Source organism: Cricetulus griseus, chromosome 7, assembly GCF_003668045.3.
Source record: "Cricetulus griseus strain 17A/GY chromosome 7, alternate assembly CriGri-PICRH-1.0, whole genome shotgun sequence".
Classification (NCBI taxonomy): Eukaryota; Metazoa; Chordata; class Mammalia; order Rodentia; family Cricetidae; genus Cricetulus; species Cricetulus griseus.
In genome coordinates this window covers 116,441,813-116,459,615 of record NC_048600.1, presented here as the reverse complement: position 1 = coordinate 116,459,615, position 17,803 = coordinate 116,441,813, and the positions used below count along the sequence as shown (strand labels likewise).

Below are 17,803 nucleotides of genomic sequence, written 5' to 3'. Positions count from 1 at the left end.
TCTCGAACTCAGAGACAACCTGACCCCTATGTCAGTTATGTTGACAGCTGCTTTGCACTAACTAGTCCTTTCTGCACAAAAAGGACATTGAAACCAGGCTGTTCTCTGAAATGCCAACTTTGGGGGATATCGTCTAAATAAATTTTCTTAAAATGTACTGGCCTGAAACAGGTTACAGGCATGAACCACATTTTTGCTTTTTGTATATTTACCGTTGGGGTTTTTGTGTTAGCTCTGGAGGCCGGGCTGGCCTTGAACTCAAGAGATCCACCTACCTCACCCGAGTGCTCTGTAGAGCATGCTTGGTGCACACGGAGGTGGTCAGCCTCCACAACTCTCCAGCCTTATGGTGTTTTTTTGTTTTTCTTTTTTTCTAAATCTTGCCAGGTTGTTGAAAGTGGTTTGAGTTCTGAGTTTTCTGGTTAAGCCAAAATTCAATTACAAATAATTGTGAGGTAGGTGTGTGTGTGTGTGCGCGCGCGCGTGTGCACCGAAGAAGATCCCTTTGTGTTTGCCTCTCTAAGCCTGCTTTTAAGAAGTACATGTTTTATTCGGATTTTTTTGTTTGATGTTTTCTGAGACAAGGTTTCTCTGACTATCCCTACCTCAAACTCAAACCTGACTGTCTATATAGCGAGAGCCTGCAATCCCAGCATTGGCAGAGGCCAGTAGAGAAAGGGGCGGAGGGACGATAAAACACATCCCCCCCCCCCCCCCGGGAATCTTGAAAAAGGAAACAGCAAAATCATTCAGACACATTATAAATACCGAGATTTCATGCAGTTTAAATTGAAGCCAATAGCAACGCGAGAAGGTGAAAAACAATAAAAGACACGAGGCTAATGAAAAACGATAAACTGAAAGGATCTCGTGAAAGACCTGCGAAGCGGTACTTTCGTAGAAGGAGACCCGCACCCAGGAATCAGCGAGTCCACGAACTTGGATGCAAAAAGCAAGAGGCTTTATTAGTGGCGCGGGTACCCGGGGGCTTAGCTTCTGTTAGGCCAAGCCCCCGAGCCCCGGAAGGAAGGGTCCTTATATAGGAGAAAAAGCATAGTACAGAAGCGAAAAGCATCAAATCAGCATTTTCTCAAGGTCTAGTAGTCAGGCGAAAAGGCCTTTATCTTCTGCCACGGAGAGATCCCCGGTCAAGCGGGGGGGGGGGGGTGTCTTTCACTCGAGCACGAAGAAAAAAAGAAAACAAGCAACAAATAACATCCTTGTTACAAAGACAGCGGCAAAAACTACCGGTTTTAGGAACACAGAGAGACAGGTGAAAATATAAGAGAAACTCTGACTTCTTGAAACTGAAAAGATTCTTTAAAAAGGACAGGGGGTGGAAATGAGAAACATAGTGCGATGTCCTGAGGTTCTGGGCAAATTAAATGGGTTTCCTGTTAATACGAAATGGAGTCTAGGAGTCTATAATATATTAAAGGATGCTTTGCCCACCTTCTGGGAGAGGAGTTTTGGATAGTCTGTTTGGGAATGATGAAAATCCCATGTCACTATGTTGCCTTGAAATTTAAGAATATTCATAAGCGTTCTCTGTTTTATTTGGTTTAAAAAAGGTATGCTTGATAAACTGAGTTGTGACACGACTTATCAAGCATACCGTTGAAAGGCAGCATAGTGACATGGGATTTTCAGCGTTACGCTTGGGTTTGACCAGTTACTGTCACCAACCATTATCAAACTCATGACATACGAGTTTGAATTTCTTCATCTAGGAATTCCTGGAACCAGAGGCTTAGGGGAAATGCACTTGGAAGTACCGCGTAAATCAGAAAGTCGCACAAACGCTAGCTCACTGTTGCTCTCGGGGCTTCACTCCAGATCCTGCATTTGCACCCACCTTCACTGGAGATGTCTGAAAAAGGGGCTTGCCGTCGCATGCCTTCTGGGCTCTCTGCGCATCTCTCGATGAGTAAAATTTGATGATGGCGTAGAAACCAGGGCTGGCCACTGCAGCGTTTGGGAAGACTCGGACTGAATACAGAAGGCCAAACTGCGAGAACACTGTAAACAGAGAATGCTGTGGGAGGCCCACGACGTGAGTGCGGCTCTCCAGCTCCACGAGAAACCCAGTGTGGTCCCGCGAGTCCCCGCCCTTCTCCAGCCCGGAGCACTCCTCCCGCCCGAGCACTCCTCCCGCCCGAGCACTCCTCACGCAGGACCCCCTCGCCCTCGCCACCCTCGCCCTCGCGCAGCCCCTCACACTTAAGTTCTCGGCTTGGGCACCAGCGCTCAGATCCCACACCAACAAAACTTTGTCACTCTGGGTGGGAACCACGAAAGGAATCAACTCCGCCATGGTAAAGCCACTGCGCTTGCGCAAGAAACTACCGCGAAGTTGGAACTGTGTTGCATACAAGGGGCGGTGCCAAGGGGCGGTGTCAGGTGGGAAAGGGGCGGAGTCTAGCCTCCCATCATTTCCCTAAAACGTCCCACAGAACAGGTATTTAAATTTATTTCAGTGCTATATACTAATACTCTGCGCATATTATCACAACCATATCAAGTGTTAAATGCCTTTCACATATGAGCATCTCAGCTGCCCGGTGGGGGCACACGCCTTTAATCTCAGCACTCCGGAGGCTAAAGCAGCCAGGTCTAACACTACACAGAGAAAGCCTGCCACGAAAAACCAAAGGTACATATGAATATCTCAAAGACTATCAGTTTCACATTTGTAGCACTTTATAAAATTATAGTTGCGTACGGATCAGGGTGTTAAGACAGAACCAACTGCATACTTTTAACCGTGAGAGGAAGAAGCAAAGGAGAGACTGATATTGGCATGAATGTAAATCAGAATTGCTTGTAATTTAAGTAATAATAAGTTTAGAAACCCACCAGGTGGCTGGGCGTTGGTGGCGCACGCCTTTAATCCCAACACTCTGGAGGCAGAGGCAGGCGGATCTCTGTGAGTTCGAAGCCAGAGCGAGTGCCAGCATAGGCACAGAGGAAACCTAAAAAGCTCAAGTAGCATGTAGGTGGCAGACGCTTTTAATCCTAGCACTGTGAGAAAGAAGCAGATCTTTCAGTTCGAGATCAAACCTGGTATGTAAAAGCTTCCAAAACCGCGAAATCCTGACTCCAAGCTCCAACAGTAACAAAAGTTTCCAATATCAGAAGACAGGAAGAGGTGGCTAGCAATAGACGGTAAAACCACAAAACTCAGAACCTGGCACACACATTTCTAACACTAGAGAAAAAGAAAAACCCTCAAATTGAAGCCTCTTAGAACTCTCAAAAACCCTTGTAACAAAAACAGCAACCCAAAGAGCACAGATAAAGAAAAGGAGACGAACATGCCTAACACAAGCCCATAAAGGTAGTCTTATCCACAGAGACCACCAGTACTGGAAGCACACAAAAAGAGAGAAAAACAAGGCTGAAAGTGTAGGAAGACTCGAACTTCTTTTTACCAGCATGAGAAATCCCCCGAGGGGGTGCACCGTTCCTGGAGGTACTGCAATACCAGGTCGATGCGTGGAGTGGACGGAGCAAGCTCCTATTCCAACTCCTAATTCCAAAAATCCATTTAATATATTGTCCTCGGATAGAGGACGTATCAGATATTAAACTGATAAGAACAGATACTACACTTGATCTTAGCCAAAAGGCCGAGAAGCGATAACCCCACGCCGACACGCCACCGCGCCACTCGCCTGCGCGCACACCTTCACATCACGGTCGCCGACGCGCGCGCGCCCGCACACACGCGCGCGACACCGACTCTCCTGCTCGATCCTCACCACGACCCTAACTCCGGGGAAAGCCTGTGGGATGCAGCGTGGGCCGAGGATGTTTCCTGGCTCTCTTCGCTCCCAGAGTTCCTAGGAGACGCGGCCACGGCCTCATTTGCATGCCCCGCCCAGCGCGCGTTCTGTCTGTGCGCTGCACAGCGCCGCCGCGCGCGCCCTTCCGCCGGGTTCCTCTTCGCGATCTCTCAGAGCTGACAGTATCCACCTTCCGGAGGGTCCCTACCACCGCACTCTCCCTCGGCTTGATATCTAGTCCGATGGGCGTCTCGTCTCGCCCTGAGATGAGATCCGCGATGGAGGAGAGGGGGGCCGGTGCCCTGGCTGAGTGCAGCCCTGGGGGAGGCACCTTCTGATCCGCTCAGGGGACGGGGGAGCCCTGGGTGATGGGTCCTTGGCATTTCAGCTCCTTTGCGGTAACACAGCTCTCTGGGATTTTTGCGGGACCGACACCCACCCCCCCTTCGTCCCTTCCTCTGCTTGTTCGTCTGGTTTTCGCACGGAGTCTCTCGCCTTGGAAGCCCAGACCTGGGATACTCCTGCCTCAACAGCCCGGTTCCTTATATTTTGCGACAGTGTCTCTTTGTGTATCCCTGACTATCCCAGAACTTGCTATGTCGACCAAGCTGGCCAGAAATTCACAGATCTGCCTGGTTTTTCCTCTCTAATGCAGTGGGCTTGTACACCCAGCGGTCCAGTTCCTTTTAAACATCAGACTAAAATTCACTTTGGATTGAGCTTTATGGTGCAGACCTGTATTCAACTCCACAGGCTGGTCCTTAGGAGGACCCAGTGTTCTAGGCTGGCTGGGGCTGTGCAATGAAAAGCTATGCCCAAGAGAAATCACAGGAACACTTTTGGGCAGGAATACCTTTACGACAAGGATAGATGCTTGGAACCTTTTCCCATTCCCTACTTCAAAAGTTCTGATACGTTAGTGTATGAGGAGGAAAGCACCAGTGTAATCCTAGCACTTAGCAGACTAAAGCAGTGAGATAGTTGAAGGGGAAAAAATGTGTTTATGGTGTGTGTGTGTGTGTAGCTCAGTTGGTAGAGTGGTTGGTTACCCAGAATGCACAAAAACCTGGATTTGATCCCCAGCAACACATAAAACCCAGCCTCATGTGGAATTAAAGTAGTCTGTGGGTATAAGTAGGAGGGTCAGAAATGCCAAGGTCATTTTTGGCTGGTTAATGAGTTTGAGGTCCACCTGTCATACATAGTCGAGAAAAAGAAAAACGAGGTAGGGCTGTAGCTCTGTGATAGAAAGCTTCAGCAAGGAAAAGACCCTAGACTCAACAGTCAACAAACCAATAAGTGCATGTCGGGCAAACTCAGCTGCTTAGGTTTTTGTCAATATGACAAGGGTGGTTTAGAAAGAGAAAAGGTCAGCCAGGCATTGGTGGCGCATGCCTTTAATCCCAGCACTAGGGAGGCAGAGGCAGTGGATCTCTGTGAGTTCAAGGCCAGCCTGGTCTACAGAGTGAGTGCCAGGATAGGCTCTAAAGCTACACAGAGAAACCCTGTCTCAAAAAAAAAAAAGAGAAAAGGTCAACTGAGGATGGCCGGCAGGCAAGTCTATGGGACATTTTCTTAATTAATGATGGATGTGGGAGGGCCCAACACACTGGAGGTGGCCCCACCCCTAGGCTGCTACTTCAGGGTGGTCTAAGAAACACTTCCACCTATATTCATCCTAGCTGGTCCCTGTAGTCCTCTGGAAGCCCTGTTCATTCCTCCCTGAAATCTAGGATTCTAATGTAGAAGGGGAGAGTCAAAAGACATAAAAGGTTTACCTTGACGATCCTTTTTGACCATCCTTTGAAGCCAAAGTAGTAATTTGCCAGTTCTTGGCATCGTGAGCTGTTTAGGGCAAAGGCCTGATGTCGCACTGCCTTGTGTCTGGTGCTGAGTCGAACCTGCGGTCAGGAGAGAGACCCACAAATACCACAACCTGCCAGATTCTATTTTGGAGACTCTTGAGGCCAATCAATTCCAATTCCATTAAGTGACGGTAAAGATGAGGTGGATGGAAGGATGTCCTAAGTCCTGATCCGAGTATCTGTCCATCTAAGCCTCAGTGCTGTCCTGTATCATTTTCAGGATCCCTGGTTAAGTGGCAGGTTGGCCTGGGGGCTGGGGGTGGAGCCTGGTTGGTGGAGTGTTTGCCTAAAATGCATAAAGCCCGGTGTTCAAGCCTGGGTGGCATCAAAAACCAGGTGTGGTGTTCCAAAGAGAAAGGAAGGAAAGAAAGCGACTAAAGACAGTATGTGGAAACAGACAGGGATTGAGTTAGCATATAAAGAGTTTCAGTCTCCCCATGTAGTAGCTCTTGTTTGAGGACATGACACAAACAGCATAGAAGATGAAGCATCCACCTCCCCTCTCCAAGTTAATAATCCCTATTACAAAGTAATATACACAGCTCTGTGAATTCAAAAGGATTTAAACAATCAGAGGCGTGTGGCCAATACCAAGTCCTTTTTTTTTTTTTTTTTTGGTTTTTCAAGACAGGGTTTCTCTGTGTAGCTTTGGAGATTGTGCTGCAACTCTCTCTGTGGACCAGACTGGACTTGAACTCACAGAGATCCACCTGCCTCTGCCTCCCCAGTGCTGGGATTAAAGGCATGAGTCAGCAATGCCTGGCAAAACTCAACATATTATTAGTTATTTACCTGTTTATGAGTCCTGTGTCAGCGATGCAAAAGCTCCTAAGTGTTCAGGGACCAACATCTTCATTTTCTGATCCCAAGAACCAAATGTAGTTCATAGCATCTAATAGAGGATGGGGGTCTGCTGGTTAGGTGAATAAAAAGGAATTTTAATGGAAATCTGGAGTTTGGAGAGATGACTCGGTGGTTAAGAGCACTTGCTGCAAATACTAGCGGGGCTTCTTTCCAAATACCCCCTGAATCTGGCCACTACTGCCCCCTACCTGTCACCACTAGGATCCAGACCTGGTCATTGAATGACAATAAGGACATGATCACCCTTAGATATGGTTGAAGAGAAGGTTTTATTGTAGATATGAGGGGAAACACAGCCAGAGGCATTTAGAAGAGTCCAGACTGGACATAGCCAGCAGATAGACCGGGCCAAGTGAGGAGACCGGAAGAAGCCAAGAGGACCCTGAGAGATCCAGTAAGGAGTCCAGAGGAGGAGGACCAAGTGAACCCAGAGGGCACGTAGCCAAAATGGCTGAGTTACACAGGAAAAGGAACTGGGGGGAGGGAAGCAAAGCCAAGGGACCAGAGAGGTTTAGGGAAGGGGATGGTAGTGGGGATGAGGTCCTGAGAGCCGGGACTCTGTAACTAACAAGTACTAGTAATGCTGAGAGAGACTGGCAGCCAGAGTTAGGGCACCTCAGTTAGACCTTTGTCTGGAATTTCTTTGAGACCTGAGTCTTGGGAGAAAGCCATCAAGTGTGAGCGCGTGCGCCCGAGCACACACACACACACCTGCTTTTTTCCCTTTATGCTAGTTGAGTGTTCTATTGAGCTCTTGCTTAGCCAGCCAGGCCCCTAGCCCTGTCTTAACTTCTTGCCTAGCCATTATTAAGGCTTTAGGATCTGATCTTGTTTACCAGCTGTTTTGTGTAGGGATTTCTTCTCAATTGAAACATTCCCACCTGGAGAAAAACGGAAGCCTGTTAAGAGGGAGGAAGTAAATAAAACTTGCAAGGCTCAGGAAGTCTCTGAAACCTATCACCCCACCCCACCCACTTACATAAGCAGTAACTGTTGTGGCCAGAGACTCCCATAGCCCGGAAGATTTGCAATGGGTAACTGTTGATGGCTAATTTATTGGTTTCTTGCTTGTTTATTTTGGTTTTCAAGATAGGGTTTCTTCATGTAGCCCTGACTATCCTAGAATTCATTGTGCAAACCAGGCCTATAGTGATTTTTTTACCTCTTATTATAAATTAAAATTCAGGGAAAATATGAAAAATAAAAACATGAGCCAGGTGGTGGTGGTACATGCCTTTAATCCCAGCACTTGGGAGACGACAGAGGCAGAGGCTGGGGGAATCTCTGTGAGTTCAAGGCCAGTCTGATCTGCTGAGCAAGTTCCAGGACATCCAGAAATGTTATCATAGAGAAACCCTGTCTCCCAAAACCAAATAAATAAACAAAAGAAACCTGAGATAATGGAAAGTGACCAGGACACATACACCGGCACTGTTCACTTCCCAGTCAAAGGGCCAGCGCAACCGTTGGCCTTGGCTCATCCTCATTGTGATGGAAAAATTAGTAACTAAAAGACGTAAGTGTTTAGGCTGTGACAAAGAGAGAGCCCTCTGATCACAGAGTACGTGACCAGAACCTCAAACCTACAAGCAGCTGCACCAGCATCTGCCCCTACCCCCTTGAGAGGACTGGGAACCAGATAGCCTCTTGACCTAAGTAAAACTTTGAGATCGCAGGATGTGCACCCCTAGCCCACAGATGTGGCAATTAATTTTACCTAACCAGGTGACAGTTACTGCCCTCTTGAAGGCCCTTTGTTTCATGATAACCTTGTATGGAAACCTTGTGTGCTAAGTAATCTCTGGAACCATGGGAACTTTGTGACCTGAGACTTTCTGTCTCAGGACTCCCCCTCCCCTTTTTCTCTCTAAAAGTGCCTTGCATTTGCGGTTTGAGGCTTCAACTCTCCCGACGGAGCTGAGCCCCGGCTAGCTGGTTTTCTTTTGAAATAAAAACCTTCTTGTACTTGCATTCGGGTTTTGTCAGCTCCTTGAGGCCTTGGTGTCCCTCTCTTGGTGGGCACAACACTCCTCTGAGGGCTTGTCCCGAATCTGCCCCCAGCTGAATGTGACCCCCACCTCTCAACCAAATTCTCTATTCCACTGGACACCAGACCACGACACAGACAAAATTCTAGTAACACAAGCTGACCTGGAGTTCACTGAGATCTGCCTGCCTCTGCTTCCCAGGTGCGTGTGACACCACTGCTGGCTTATGCTTTTGTGCCTGAGAGAACTGTAAAGCAAAGCTGGACTTCCAAATATTAAGGGCTGCTATGGGTGCTTTTTGTCATGCCCTGGTGTTGTACAATTCTAACAAAATTGCTGTTTCTGAAAGACAATAGGTCATAAGTTTTTTGTTTGGTTTTTCGAGACAGGGTTTCTCTGTGGCTTTGGAGGCTTTCCTGGAACTAGCTCTTGTTACCAGGCTAGTCTCGAACTCACAGAGATCTGCCTGCCTCTGCCTCCCGAGTGCTGGGATTAAAGGTGTGCGCCACCAACGCCCAGCTGGTCATAAGTTTTAAGCCCCGTTTCTGCTTCCATAAAAGAAAGTTTGTTTTGCTTGAGATAACCAAGACTTTACAGAACAGAATATGCTGGTGAACAGAATGTAATTTATTGTTCTTTGCATGCATTAAGCCGACTAATGTAGCTCCTGGGTACATTTGGGAATCTCGAGGCTTGGGTGTAGCCCTGGTGCCAGTATCTAAATGAAAGCCTTTTCTTTGTTGTATTTTTTATATAATTTATTTTTATTTTATGTGCATTGGTGTTTTGCCGACATGTATGTCTGTGTAAGGGTGTCAGAAGTCCTGGAATTGGAGTTACAGACAGGTGTGAACTGCCATGTGGGTGCTGGGACTTGAAACTGGGTCTTCTGGAAGAACCAGATAATGCTTTTAACCACTGAGCCATCTTTCTAGCCCCTTATTAAAATTTATTGATGGTCAGACTGGAAAATCTCTGAATGATCCCAGACCCATAACAGATAACAGCTTTCATGAGGCTTCACCCATGGCAGGATGAGCTGCTAAAGCAGCTATCTTTGGGGTTTCCATGCTCTCATGAGTAACATATTTCCTTGTATCTATAAGTGACTTGATAATGGTGGAATCCTTTCTTTTGTCGCCTGTCAGTGCCTTTTCGGGGAGTGAAAGAGACGTTTGTTCACGTCTCCCTAGAAAAAGTCACACACTGTTCTACATTCTGGTTCATCTCTGGCTTAAAAAAAAAAAAAAATTATGTTCAGTGTTCTGCCTGCATGTATGCCTGCAGGCCAGGGCACCTGGTATCACTATAAATGTTTGGGAACCACCATGTGGTTGCTGGGAATTGGATTCAGGTCCTCTGGAAGAGCAGCCAGTGGGCTTAACCTCTGAGCCATCTCTCCAGCCCCTCTCCTTGCAACCCACTCTGCTGATTCTTGGTGCCATCCCTTGAGTATGTCAACTGCAGCTTTCTGTTTTTTTCAGGCTCCTCCTAGGATTTAACACCAACACACAGGAGCTCCAAGCTGCATGGAGTGGCTCTCACCTGTAATCATAGCACTAAGGAGGCTGAGACAGGAAGCTAGAGTGAGCTGCAGTCTAACCTGGGCTGAGTATGAGACACAGTTGCAAAACAACAAAATGCCGGGCAGTGGTGGTGCACGCTTTTAATCCCAGCACCTGGGAAGCAGATTTACCGAGTTCGAGGCTAATCTGGCCTATAGAGCAAGTGCCAGCAGAGGCTCAAAAACTGCACGGAGAAACCCTTTCTCAAAAAAAAAAAAAAGCTCCTAGGCCCAGATGTAAAGGTAGAGAACGAGAAAGCGGGTTAGGAAAGTGGGAGAGAGCAAAGACTTCCTGTGGTCCTCAATCCTGTGTCTGACGCATTGTGAAGAACCTGGGTCGGACACAGGACACTGGCTGAAGCAGCCTGTCTTCCTTCTTGCTTCCGGCTAGGAGCTAGTCCAGTGCCTGCTGGGCGGGGCATGCAAATGAGGCCGTGGCCGCGTCTCCTAGGAACTCTGGGAGCGAAGAGAGCCAGGAAACATCCTCGGCCCACGCTGCATCCCACAGGCTTTCCCCGGAGTTAGGGTCGTGGTGAGGATCGAGCAGGAGAGTCGGTGTCGCGCGCGTGTGTGCGGGCGCGCGCGCGTCGGCGACCGTGATGTGAAGGTGTGCGCGCAGGCGAGTGGCGCGGTGGCGTGTCGGCGTGGGGTTATCGCTTCTCGGCCTTTTGGCTAAGATCAAGTGTAGTATCTGTTCTTATCAGTTTAATATCTGATACGTCCTCTATCCGAGGACAATATATTAAATGGATTTTTGGAATTAGGAGTTGGAATAGGAGCTTGCTCCGTCCACTCCACGCATCGACCTGGTATTGCAGTACCTCCAGGAACGGTGCACCCCCCTCGGGGGATTTTTTGTGCTGGTTCAAAAGTTAGAGTTGCTCCATAGCTTATGCTCAATTAGTGCTTCTTTTTGGTAAGTTTATCCATGACAGCACACCAATCGCTTGTAAGCTCGTCCAAAGCAACCGCAGCTAGCTGCTGAAGACTTGCCTGGAAAAAAGCAAATTGACTGCAATTTGTAAACTAGAATTTGTACTTAGAGATATGGCTTTTTCCTGGTCGTGTTGAGGAGAGCAGCAGAGTCCGTGTCTGGCAGTGACAAATTTGTCTGCCAGGTGGCAGCATGTGGTAATTTCCAGCCCTTAGTAGGTGCTATTATTAGTTCACCGGTTTAAAGGATGAGGTTCCTGTTTGGGTAAAACAGCCCTTTCAACACATACCTTGCTCCTATACCCATTAAGAGAGACGTGTGTTTTTGTGTATGATTGCTTTCTCGTTTTCTTTATTTCTGTCTCTCTGACTACAGTCTCACTGTGTATCTAACAGCCTAGGATGAGGCTGTTCTCAAAATCAAAACAATCTTTGAGTTTCCCAAGTGTTGGTCTTAAAGGCATGGGCAACCACACATAGATGTTTCTCCATTTTGTTTATAAAATGAAAAACCTGGCGTTTGAAAAGTGGTGGTAGCCAGGTGTCACACGCCTTTGATCCCAGCACTCCAGCACTCCGGAGGCAGAGGCAGGTGGATCTCTGTGAGTTCGTGGCCGTCATGGACTACAAAGTGAGTTCCAGGACAGCCGAGCCTCAAAGCTACACAGAGAAACCCTGTCTCGAGAAAAAAAAAAAAAAAAAAAAGGCACACGACTTTAATCCCAGCACTTGCGAGGCAGGGGCAGGCGGATCTCTGTGAGTTCGAGAACAGCCTGCTCTACAAGAGCTAGTTCCAGGACAGCCTCCAAAGCCACAGAGAAACCTTGTCTCAAAAAAAAAAAAAAAAAAAAAAAAAAAGGAAGGAAAAGTGGAGGCGGAGCGGGTGATCTGGTAGGATGGGTCTCTGTGAGTCCCGAGTTGATAGCTGCTCCTAGGCCTCGCTCACTCCCTGCATTTCTTACAGACCCTTTATCATTCAAACATGTACTTGGTTAAGATGCCTTTGGGGCAGGGGTGGTGTCGCTCTCTGTAATCTCAGTACTGGTGGAGTAGTGTCACAGAGGCAGGAGGGCCTCAAGTTCTAGGTCTGCTGGGCTGCAAAGGAAAACACCACCCCCGTTGAGATGTGTTCAGCCATTCCGGGGTGAGCTCCACCAGTCCTCTCAAGATCTCTTACTCTAGAGCAAGGCCTACTTCGAGGAAGAGAGCCTGCAGTCACTGAAACCTCTCTTTACATAGTGACAGTTCAGGGAGTTGCTTCTCCAATCCAGTGTATTATCGAGGGACTGGATGTATACTTATTCTGAAATCTAAAGTTTTAGCATATCAGGATTGGGGATATTAAGGATATATAAGGTATATCCCATTCCTAGCCTCAATTTTTCTCCCCCAAAAATTCACGAATGGGACTGGAGGGATTGCTTAACAGTTATGAGCACTGACTGCCCTTCCAGGGGGTTCAGGCTCAATTCCCAGCACCCACACAGTGGCTCAAAACCACCCAAAAATCCAATTCCATGGGTCAGATACTCGGTTCTAGCCTCTGAGGGTAACAGGACATGCACACGGCACACAAACATGCATGCAGACAAAACGCCCATACCCATAAAATAAAAACAAATCTTAAAAGGTCTACATACATGAAATTGTCAAAGAATAAGTAAGAGATTAAAAACTCTCCCAATATTTTACTTACTTTTATAAAGATGTATTTATTTTATGCATTTGAGTGTTTTCTCTGAATGTATGACTTTGCACCTTGTATGAGCCTGGTGCCCAAGGAGATGAGAAGAAGGCATCAGATTCTCTGGAACTGGAGTTACAGAGGGCTTCGAGCCACCATGTGGGTGCTCCGAACTGAACATGGTTTTTTGCAAGAACATCAGGTCCTCTTGACCACTGAGCCAACTCTCCAGCCCTACTTTCTTTCTTTTTTTTTTAATTAAGATTTTATTTATTTATTATGTATACAACATTTTGCTTCCATGTATATCTGCACACCAGAAGAGGGCACCAGATCTCATTACAGATGGTTGTGAGCCACCATGTGGTTGCTGGGAATTGAACTCAGGACCTCTGGAAGAGCAGTCAGTGCTCTTAACCTTTGAGCCATCTCACCAGCCCCTTACTTTCTTTTATAGTTTATGTTTTATGTGTGTGTACATTGCTTGTGAGTGTGTGTTCAACAGTGCTATGGAGGTCAGAAGACAAATTTACAGAGTCTGTTCTCTCCTACCTTTATGTGGGTTCTGGTGATTGAACTCAGGCTTGTGGGGCCAGGGCCTTTACTGGCTAAGCCATAACACTGGTCTCTCCCCAATATTTTAGGCAGGATCTTATGTGGCCCAGGCTGGCTTCAACCCTAGTTTGAAAGCCGGGGATTGCTGGTACACACCTTTAATCCTAGCCCTAGGGAAGCATAGGCAGGTGGATCTCTGTGAGTTCAGTGTACAGCATGAGTTCTAGGACAGGCTACAAAGCAATACAGAGAAACCCTGTCTCCAAAAAATGAGAGGGAGGAAGGGGGAAAGAGAGAGAGAGAGAGAATTTTGAACTTCTGATCCTTTGAAATGCAGAGTTTCAAGTCCAGTCTTGGTCACACATTACTAGCAGAAACTCTGGGCTCAAGGGCCAATCTCATACACTAAAGGTAAAGGTTTAGCTCTGTGATCAGGGACTCTCCTTGGTATAATCATTCCGTCTTACAGAATTTCTGACTTAGTGGATGCCACACAGAGTGTGTGATCAATGTAGCTGCAGATAAGAACAACAAGCTTCCACCCTCCAGAGTTAAAAGTGCTGACTAAACAGCTGGACTTCGATTCAGGGGGGAAGCCAAAAAAGGAAGCAGTGGCTCCCGGCTCATCTGCCCTACTGCCTGGGACACTTAATTAACTCTGGTCCCTTAAATTTTGTTTCAAAAGCCCTTTATTTAAAAGGTATCACTGACTAATGCCATCACCCTGAAACAAAAACAAACAACCCATCAAAAATGGGAGGAAAAAAGACCTCCTTCCGGTATCCCTCCCCAGCCTCACCTCCTCCCATTTGTCCATCCACACCTTCCCTGCAAACATTAAAGATAAAGGGTGGAGTGAGGGCGTCAGTTTCATTTTCTTTATCAGATAATGTGACAGTTTCCCTGTTGGGTGTGAATCCCATGATGGGGGGGGTGTTAGAAAGATGGCAGGCACATAACAACTTGTGTACTTTCAGTTTCACAGTCATTATAGCCTTTGCTCAAAAGCTAGAATTGTTTGCACAATTCCTGGGGAGGTGAGTGACCTTGGATAAGTCATGTAGTCCTTTTATGCTTCAGAGTTTTTAAAAACAAAAAAACATACCACAATCCTGGTTGGTAATTAAAGTCTCGGGTACTCACTGCTTTAAGAGTCTCTCTTCTCGCTATCCCTTCTTCCCGCCTTCTCATTATGTTATTAGTTTTTTGTTTGCTTGCTTTTGAGACATGGTCTTCTGTAGCCCAGGTTGATCCCAAACTTGCTACATAACAGAGGATAACCTTACACAACTGATCCTTCTACCTCCATCTCCCAAGTGCAGAGATTAGAGGTGTGGACCACCACACCCAACTTGGTCTTTTCGTGTTTTGAAAGAACCTTGCTCTGTAACACTGGCTGTCCTGAAAGTCATCAGGTGGGCTAGGCTCACCTGGAACTTGTTGCCTCCCAGGGCTGGGATCACAGGGCTGGACCACTGTGCCTGATTCCATTATGAATTTTCAAAAAGAAAATTGTGTTAAGCTTTTGGACATGCAGTACCCCTCTGTAGGGTGGTGTTCCCTGTGCCCTCGTACTGTCTCGTGGCTCTCCTCTGCCAGCTCCACCATGCTCATCTCTGCTTCTCTGTTTTGGCTGCCGTTCCAGTCTGTCCCATCATCCCCATTTGAAGGAGGTAAAAAGTTATTTTCTAAGGTCTTGGTCCTAGACTAATTGCTGAAGGTCTCTAGGGATTTGGAGGCTTCCTGAACTGCCCCACAAGCCAGGTGGCTAGTTTTGTGGTAGGGAGGGGACAAGGAGGTGGCAAGGCATGCTGGTGTTAAACTCCTGGAAGCCTTTTCATCAGCACTTGGCTAGAGGTGGCTGGACAGGAAAGGGCTGGAACCTTGCAGTCTGGCAATAACTTCCCCTCCTCCCTTTCCAATCCTCTTTACACTTCAGCTTTTAGTAAGGGTAATCCTGTTGTCCTTTTGGTTACACTGCCCTTTGTGACATCTCCTCCCCTTCAGGGAAACCAGAGCTTGCAGCTGCTAAGAATGATGCCCCCACCCAGGTCCTGCATCTCTAGAAGCCTTTCCAGAAGCTTCTAGTTGACGAGTTCTCTCCCTCCTCTGAAATCCTATGGACTCCTGTTGGATGATCTGTAAAAACTCAACATACATGTTTTCCTCAACTGCCACTACCTGTGCTCTGTACGGAGTAAGAACTTTGAGGTATCTGTAGCCCCAGAACTCATGCAGAGGCCCAGTGTGAGGTCAATGGGGAGCTTTATTTTCTCTTCACTAACTCACCAGAGTACTGGGGATAGAACCGAGTTTGTGCACACTAGGTAAACGCTCTACCACTGCCCCCGCATGCCTGGGTCAGCAGTGTGTTTGAAATAGGTCCGTGTTAAGGTGCTTGTGCTGCACTTGAACTCACTATACAGCTTAGAGAGGTTCTGAATTTACCATCCTTCTGCCTCAGCCTCCAGAATGCATGGGATTACAGACTGTAGTGGTTATGACCAGTTGAACTTTGTCTTTTTTTTTTTTTTTTTTCTTTTTGGTGTTTTGAGACAAGGTTTCTCTGTGTAGCTCTAGCTGTTCTGGAGCTTACTCTATAGAGTGAGCTGGCCTTGAACCCAGAGATTACTTGCCTCTGCCTACCAAATTCTGGGATCAAAGACATGCACCACCACTTCCTGGCTTTGAACTTGGTCTTTAAAAGTTTATTTTTATTGTGTTTTCAGACAGAGCCTCACTGTGTAATGCTGGCTGTCCTGGAACTCACTGTGTAGACCAAGCCGATCTTGAACTAAGAGATTCCCCTCTCTCTGTATGGAGTGCTAGGACTAGGTATGTGTCACTATGCCCAGACTTTTTAAAAAATTATTTGCTTATTTTATTTAATGTTCATTGGTGTTCTGCCTGCATGTATCTTTGTGTGAGGGTGTCAGGTCTCCTGGAACTGGAGTTAGAGGCAGCTGTGAGCTGCCATGTGGGTACTGGGAATTGAACCCGGTCCTCTGGAAGAGTCAGTGCTCTTAGCTGCTGAGCCATCTCTCCAGCCCCTATGCCCAGCCTTTTAAAGTCTATTTTAACAAGGTAGGCCCTTGGAATTCTGCTGTTGTTATGAGCAGCCTTGATGGAGGAATTTCTACTAAGGCTGCCTAGCCCCATGGCTTGCCCGTGAGAAGATGTATGGCCAAGTGGTGGATGTCCAGGCACTGAATTCAGACAGATCTTGCTCAGCCACATACTACCTACCAGCCTGGACTGCATAGTGAGATCCCATCTCAAAAAATCAAAACAAAACAAAACCAACCAAAACATTAAGAACAAACAAAACAGAGCATCTTGGGATAATGGCCAGCAGAGGCAGGCACATCTTTGAATTTGAGGCCAGCCTGGTCTATGTAGTAAGTTCCAGGACATCTAGGGATATATAGAAAGACCCTATCTCAAAAGAACCAAAACCCAACTAACCCCCACCCCCAAATGGTTGAAGAGATGGCCCGGTGGTTAAGAGCACTTACTGTTCTTCCAGAGGACCCACGTTCAGTTCCCAGCACCCATGCCAGGCAGTCACCACTGTAATTCCAGCTCTTGGGGATCCGACACCTTCTGAAACTACGTGGCATATATTGACACACACATACACATAAATAAAAATAGAGGTTAGAGCCGGGTGGTGGTGCTGCACCCCTTTAATCCCAGCACCTGGGAGGCAGAGTCAGGTGGATCTCTGTGAGTTGGAGGCCAGACTGGTCTACAAAGCTACACGGAGAAACCCTGTTTGAAACCTCCCCCCAAAATAAAAATAAATAAATAAATAAATTTTAGAAGCAGAAATAAAAATAGCTGCTAGAGCAGGGCACTGGTGGTTAACGCCTTTAATCCCAGCACCCAAGAGGCAGATGCCGGTGGAACTCTAGTTCGAGGCCAGTCTGGTCTACAGAGCAAGTTCCAGGACAGCCAGAGTTACACAGAGAAACCCTGTCTCGGGGTGTTGGGGGGGAGGAGGCGTGTGCCTGCAATCAATCCCAGCACTTGGGAGGTGGGAGGTGGAGGTAGGAGTCTCAGGAGTTCAAGGTCATCCTTGATTACAAAATAAATTCAGACTAAATGGGCTACATGAAACCCTGTCTCAGTAACGGGCTTAGTACTGTGAATCAGCCTGTATGGCGGTTCCAGGTAAACACTGTTTTTGAAAACTGGACGAAGAAAGCTAGAAGACGACTGAATGAGAAAAGATACGGAACTTGTCAGCATCTCTTGGAGCACACCCTTAGGTAGAGGGAGACGACTGGTGGGGCCAGCAGCTCTGTCTGCGGGAAAGGGATGGGTGGTGTCAGTGTTGAGACGTTCCTCTCCCTGCTGTCGTCAGACGCGGCCACGCCTGTTCCTTCGGTTCTTCCCACCTACCAGCCCTGATGAATTCCAGGCTCTATTCCAAATACTGGAATAAGGTGGCAAAAGATTAAATAAAGCGGCTCCGGATAGAGCAAGCGTCCCTCCCCAGGATGGGGCTGCAGAGGCCCGCTCGCTTTCTTCCGTGCTCCGCCTGGGGGACGCTGATTGGTCCG

The 17,803-nt window shown here is 47.4% G+C and overlaps 2 non-coding genes across 2 annotated transcripts; one reads left to right on the top strand and one right to left on the bottom strand.

The window, feature by feature from the left end:
- Nucleotides 1–3,450: 3,450 nt before the first annotated feature.
- LOC113836915 lies at nt 3,451–3,641 on the bottom strand. Its single transcript, XR_003487426.1, has one exon. It is a non-coding gene; the product is annotated as a U2 spliceosomal RNA (small nuclear RNA).
- Nucleotides 3,642–10,718: 7,077 nt separating this feature from the next.
- On the top strand, nt 10,719–10,909 carry LOC113836916. The gene has a single exon (XR_003487427.1). It is a non-coding gene; the product is annotated as a U2 spliceosomal RNA (small nuclear RNA).
- Nucleotides 10,910–17,803: the final 6,894 nt, after the last annotated feature.